At 38.8% G+C, this 6,000-nt stretch overlaps 2 pseudogenes across 2 annotated transcripts in view; both read right to left on the bottom strand.

Annotated features, from left to right (window-relative positions):
- LOC111158962 overlaps positions 1-4,240 on the bottom strand; it is a 71,540-nt pseudogene extending 67,300 nt beyond the window's left edge. Inside the window, exon 1 of the transcript XR_002641390.1 lies at positions 4,216-4,240. The product of XR_002641390.1 is annotated as a tctex1 domain-containing protein 2 pseudogene (transcript). The remainder of the gene's footprint in view (positions 1-4,215) is intronic.
- A 116-nt stretch (positions 4,241-4,356) lies between these two features.
- On the bottom strand, positions 4,357-5,186 carry LOC111158963 (annotated as a pseudogene). Its single transcript, XR_002641391.1, has 2 exons — positions 4,797-5,186; positions 4,357-4,586 (listed from the first exon to the last, which is right to left on the bottom strand). The product of XR_002641391.1 is annotated as a peroxiredoxin-1 pseudogene (transcript).
- Positions 5,187-6,000: the final 814 nt, after the last annotated feature.

The raw sequence follows: 6,000 nt of genomic DNA on the forward strand, positions 1-6,000 counted from the left end.
CAACTGACACCATGTGGCCCACCCACCTGAAATATTAATCCTCTGCAGCAAGTTTTCCAACCCCTGTCCTACACTGGCCAGTGAGCACAGACTCGATCATGTGTATACTTAATTGGATATTGATGTATTAGTTTCCTAGGGCTGCCATAACAAAGTACTACAAACTGGGTAGCTTAAAACAACAGGAATGTATCTTCTCACAGTTTTGGAGGTTAGGAGCCTGACAGCAGGGTTAGTTCCTTCTGAAAATTCTGAGGAAGAATCTGTTCCATGCCTCTCTCCTAGTTTCCGGTGGTTTGTGAGCAATCTTTCCCACTCGCTCTTTGCCCTGCTGCTGTGTAACTCCAATTCTGTCTTCACATGGCCAATTTTTCTAAGGATATTAAGGATACCAGTCAAGCTGGATTAGGGGCCCACTCTACTCTAGCATCTCATCTAAACTAATTACATCAGCAAAGACTGTATTTCCAAATAAGCAAATATATCTCTTTTTTGGGGGGGGGTGTAGGTAATTCAACCCATAACACTTAATACAATAAATAAATATGTAGTGAGCAAGCAAATAAATTAGCAAAAAATCTATAATCTATAATCCTATGTCTTTATTCAGTCTGTTTTCTCCATCTCTGATGAGACCACAAGCTGTGCAGGAAGTATTTATAGGACTTCTTCAGATCAATATTCTCAGCCCTACTTTCAACCTTCATCTTACCTAATTTCTCAGATCCTGATGTAGGGAGCAAAATTTTGCCACTCCATGATATGCTTCTGGCACACTGATTATTTTAAGCTTGTAATTAATGAGAAATTGTAGGCACATGAGAAGCTCTGTGAACCAAGTAGAAGTTACACTTTTCTGAGACATTTACATTTATAATGGAATCTCCATTTGTAAATGTATACCAGAAAGAGGGGAATGACTTAATCTCTAGGAAGCCTTATCAATGAAGAAGGCAATGACTTAAATCTGCATAACAATCATGTCCTTGTTTACAGTGCTTTTTCTTGAAAATTTCCAATAACTGCCCTCTGCCACACCCAGCATCTTCCATCTTTGAAGATGGTATTTAAGGTGATGGATTGGGCCATTTCAAGGAGTTACTCAGCTTTCCTAGGTCTCTCACATGTATACAGCAGGAATGCATGTTATTAAACCATTGATTTTTTTCCTATTAGTCTGTCTCACATCAACTTAATTCTTAGACCAGGCAGAAGAATTTTGAATGGTTGAGAATTTTTTTCCTCACAACACCAGGAACATCTTTGATGTCCAGTGGACTCTGCCTTCAAACTCCTTTGTTCTAGTATCTATAACTCAAGATCAAGCAATGCTGTAGGAGATTTTTACTTCATACATTCTGAATTTGGGGATGTGCATCAAGATGGGGTTCCTTACTTCATTCCACCTAAATCCCATTTTTTTTTAAAGATTTCATTTATTTATTTGACAGAGAGAAATCACAAGTAGGCAGAGAAGCAGGCAGAGAGAGAGGAGGAAGCAGGCTCCCTGCTGAGCAGAAAGCCCGATGTGGGGCTCGAACCCAGGACCTGGGATCATGACCTGAGCCGAAGGCAGTGGCTTAACCCACTGAGCCACCCAGGCGCCCCCCTAAATCCCATTTTTATCTTGAATATGTATCTTTGTATTTTTATATGTATATATATACTTGATAATAAAGTAATACTTTACTAGAAATCAGAGGCTATCAAGCACTTTATTGTTCCACTTGAATTTTCAACAAAGGCCTTTTGTTATCTAAAAGCATTTTGGTATGCCTTCCATTCCTGGCACCAGTATTGCAGACTGTATTGTACCAATAACTGTTGCATGCATACTTAACTCTTTAATACACAGAAACAATTTTCATCTTCAAAGCACTGCTTCCTGACTTAATTAGCCTTTCTAATTTTCTATGAAGTAAGTGTGCTATCCTCTTTTGTAATTTACATTAAAGGAAAGCGAGGTAACAAGAGGAAATCACTTATAGAGCATTGGCAGATCATTCTTGATGTGTTAGGAGCTAGTTAAAGTGGCCTGAGTCATGAGATAGCAAGTAGGATATTATTGGTATCAGGGGCAACCTCATAGAATTCCAAGCATTTCTTACTAGGACCTTCTACTCATTGCATACCACTATCCAGCAGAGAGGGGCTACTTAATAAATTTATATTAAATTTATATTAGTAATTTGTAAAATGACTTCCTGGTACTGCCTACATCTTCTCTGCTATTTCCCTACTTCAATCTCTGACACAACCATACAGAGATTGCAGTAATTGTGTTCCATGTCCAAAGTGCCTTCAAAGCCTTAGCATATAAGAGAAAACACCCAACCCACTTTCTGCTGAAGTTACAATCCTAGGTGGTCATGATCCCTTTATTCCTGCAGCTGTCATTCCTCATATGCCCTCTGGCTACAGGTAATCAGATCACAGGCAGGAGCATGACTAAAGGGTAAACTATGATGTGGTCTACCACACACAGAAAAAAAAGAAAAAATGACTATCCAAACAGGAATAGGTTGAGCCAACCTGTTTCTTGTTCTTAGAAATCTGAACTGAAAAACAGTGCAGGGAATGACATTGTTAATAGGAGCTACACAGGCTACACAGAGAACCCATGAACAGCTAAGAGTTATGAGATTCATGAGAAAGCAGAAATTATAAGTGGAGAACAGTAGAAATACATGGAACTAAAGATGCCCCTCTCATTCATTTCATGTTTCAGATTTTAGCACCTGAATCCCTACGTTGCTTTCTAGCCATATGCTTGTTATTAATTTGGCAATTTCAAAGTTCACATGGATGATTCTTCTACACCCTGACTTCTTAATTCCTTGATCTTCTCACTTCCAATGGTCTTGGCGTCCATTCCATCTTGTCTACCCATTGCACAATACTACCCTTAAAGTTGTTATCCCAATAACTGATCCACTACAAAGACTGAACTAAAACAAACTACCCAGCATGGGCTATTACAATAGTTATTTCAAAAAAAAATGATGATTGCTCCAACTAGTAGAAGAAATGGTTATAAGAGTGACAAAGTTTGGATTAGTTTATAATCTTTGGTGACATAGTATAACTTGGGATATGGTTTGATAGTAAAGCCAAAAGGATTTGCTGATGCACTGGATGGTGGCAAGGGTGAGGAGAGTAATCCAAGATGACAACACAGTTGTCCTGAGCAACTGGGTGAATGCCATTTACTGACATGAAGAAATAGTTCTTGGGAAGAATTTCAGAATTCAGTTTTGGAAAAGAGGAAATGTCAAGTAGGCAATAGCATATATGAGTGTGAAGCTCAAAAGGGATGTGAAAGCCACAGATGTAAGTTTGGCAAACAATAGCATACAGAGAATAGTTCAATCTGTAGATCTGAAATCACTGAAGTTGTGACGGTAGATATCAAAGAGAGGAGAACCAAGCTCTAAGCTCTGGAGCACTCCAACTTTAATCCTTTAGGAAGAGGAAGAAGAACCAGAGAGGGATATGTATGAGTATCTAGTCATTTAAGGAGGAATATAAGGCATGGATCAAAGGATATAGCCATAAAAACACAAGTAGTAAAAGGAAAAACAAGTCATTTTATGTTTTCTGGGTCAGCTCACCAGTCAGTATATTAATCAGTGTATATTGGTATATTAATAAAATCATCATAACTGAATAATTGAATAGGTTTGTGTCAACAGAGCTTCCAAAACAAAACACACACACACACAAATACACACACACACAGACTAAACAACAACAACAACAACAACTACAACACACTTGTCATACCTGTTTGGTTTCATAAAGATAATATTTAGAGATAAACTAAGAGCAGCAGTAATATAACTCATGTCCTCAGTCTTATTTTATCTTATCTTTGACCTTTACCCCAAGTAAGGTTATTTATAACTAGGTGTTTTTCAAGAAAATATAAACTTCTAGTATACTTTAATGACCTCATCTACTTCAATTTCCCTAAAAACTGTCCCTTTTCCTTCCAAATCAAGATTTAGTGCTCCTTCTCCTTGCAGCTGAAACATTCTATGTCCCTAGTAAGGCATTATGAAATTTCATTACAGTATGCTTACATGTTCCTCTCTTCACCATAATGTATACTAAAAAATAGGAACTATGCTATATGCATCTCCATACTTACAGTTTTTAGCCCAGTGCCTAAACCAGTGCGCTCATTTATCAAACAAACATGTATTGAACACTTACAAACTCCATGTTCAGGAAACTCCATTGCTCACAAGTTTTCCTTTTTTTTTCCCCCTCAGTTCAAGTTTAATAGAAACAACAAAAGATCAAAAGTGATGTCCTACTGCTGTACATCACAGTTGGCCTGTCCCCTAACACAGCTCAGGCCATTCTCCCTAGAGGAAGGCTTCCAGGCTTCCAGCCAGCTGTGCACACTTCCCCATGCTTGTCAGTGAACTGGAAGGCCTGAGCCAGTTGCAGAGTCTCAACCACAGAGCGGCCGACAGGTAGATCATTTACAGTGATCTGCCTAAGGATACCTTTATCATCAATGATAAAGAGGCCCCTGAACGAGATGCCTTCATCAGCTTTTAAGACTCCATAGTCCTGGGGCGCCTGGGTGGCTCAGTGGGTTAAAGCCTCTGCCTTTGGCTAGGGTCATGATCCCAGAGTCCTGGGATCGAGCCCCACATTGGGCTCTCTGCTTGGTGGGGAGCCTGCTTCCTCCTCTCTCTCTGCCTGCCTCTATTCCTACTTGTGATCTCTGTCTGTCAAATAAATAAATAAAATCTTAAAAAAAAAAAAGACTCCATAGTCTTGAGCAATGGTACGCTTGGCGTCTAATACCAAGGGAATATTCATGGGTCCCAGTCTTCCTTGTTTGTTGGGTGTGTTGATCCATGCCAGGTGACAGAAATGAGAATCCACAGAAGCATCAATCACTTGACAGTTGAGCTTCTTAAATTCTGCCCTGTCACTGAAAGCAATGATCTCCGTGGGACACACAAAGGTGAAGTCAAGAGGGTAAAAGAAGAACACAACGTATTTTCCTTTGTAGTCAAATAGGCTGAGGTCTTTGAACCGGCCATCTGGCATAACAGCCGTGGCTTTGAAGTTGGGGGCAGGATGCCCAATTTTGGCATTTCCTGAAGACATCTTGTTATTGGCAGCTCTACCAGCAAAAACTCAGGAGACAAGCCAGGAAGAAGACCACAGGTTTTCCTTTGTAATAAGCTGGGTGGTGGTGGGGAAGCCAATAATTTCGCAGATGGAATGCTGTACCAGCCCTTCCAAATAAAATGAAGGCAAATTTAGAAGACAGCTGCATTATATACTGAAAAGGAGGTTAGGATTTTTGACTTCTATTTCTCCATGTCTCTAAAAGTTATGACTCAGGGCTAAATACTTCTCCAAATTGAAGAGTTTAGATTAAAATGCTATGATTATTTTAGCAATTAACTTATCCTGCGTGTTAATTGTGACTTCCAATACTTCATGACCCTATCTGAAAAATGAGAAGGGTTTTCATTCTACACCAGCATTAAAATGTGAGAAAATTATTGTGGAGCCACAGATTTACAAGGATATGCAGGACATATATAGAAGCAGTGCACTTCCCTGTGGCAGACTGTAGGAGGCAAAGTGCTCCACAACAGTCCTTCTGATGTTACAGCTCCTCATTTATGGGCTCGTTTTTCAGGGAATCAGACTCTTTCATCTCAACTTCTCAAGTTGCAATTTATTCTGCCTCCATAGTAAGATAAAAGGCAAGAGCAGCAAGCCATTTATATTAGGGAAACTTCTTGATATTTCCTGCTTTTATGTTTAAATGGAAATTTTGTATATTGGCTTTCCATCATATATTTTGCTCTTATTTTATATAGTTAATTAGATTACAATATTTCACATTGAGACACATATTAATGAATGATTTAAAAGATCATCTTAATTAAAAAAAACAAGTGTTAGATATAGGAGATTGTAGGTTCTCTTATAGAGATTCTTTTCTTTATGTAAGGTTAACTA

The sequence above is a fragment of the Enhydra lutris genome, unplaced genomic scaffold (assembly GCF_002288905.1).
Source record: "Enhydra lutris kenyoni isolate GAN:26980312 unplaced genomic scaffold, ASM228890v2 scaffoldscaffold65, whole genome shotgun sequence".
NCBI classification, from domain to species: Eukaryota; Metazoa; Chordata; class Mammalia; order Carnivora; family Mustelidae; genus Enhydra; species Enhydra lutris.